This window comes from Trachymyrmex cornetzi, unplaced genomic scaffold (assembly GCF_001594075.2).
Source record: "Trachymyrmex cornetzi isolate Tcor2-1 unplaced genomic scaffold, Tcor1.1 scaffold773, whole genome shotgun sequence".
NCBI lineage: Eukaryota > Metazoa > Arthropoda > Insecta > Hymenoptera > Formicidae > Trachymyrmex > Trachymyrmex cornetzi.
The window spans coordinates 40,950-41,374 of NW_017300106.1; positions in this window are offsets into that span (position 1 = coordinate 40,950).

Genomic DNA, 425 nt, shown 5'->3' on the forward strand with positions numbered 1-425 from the left:
TGCAGTTGTGAAAAAGAAAATTGATTTTTCGCAGAACGTCCTTAAAAAAATTGTAAGTGATATAAAAATTGTTATCACATAAAATATTTACCTTCCAATTCCTTGCTTATTTCCAACCACGCTTCCTTCACAGATAAGGAACCTCTTTCCTTAACAGGAATTGTATGATTCCATAAACACGGTCTGGTTCATACACCTTCTATCAATATCTCATCGTATATATCCCACCGTTTATCCTCCTTATTCTTACTTTTTTTAGCAGATGTTTTTTCTGTTGAACTGTCTTCTTTATTACTTTCCACTGAAGCTGTATTGGTATGTACAATGACAATTATTTATTATGCATTTTTAATATAAATTGTATGAAGAATTATAAATATAGAAAATGATATTGTTAAAAATGTAAACAACCTCTAAATATTACA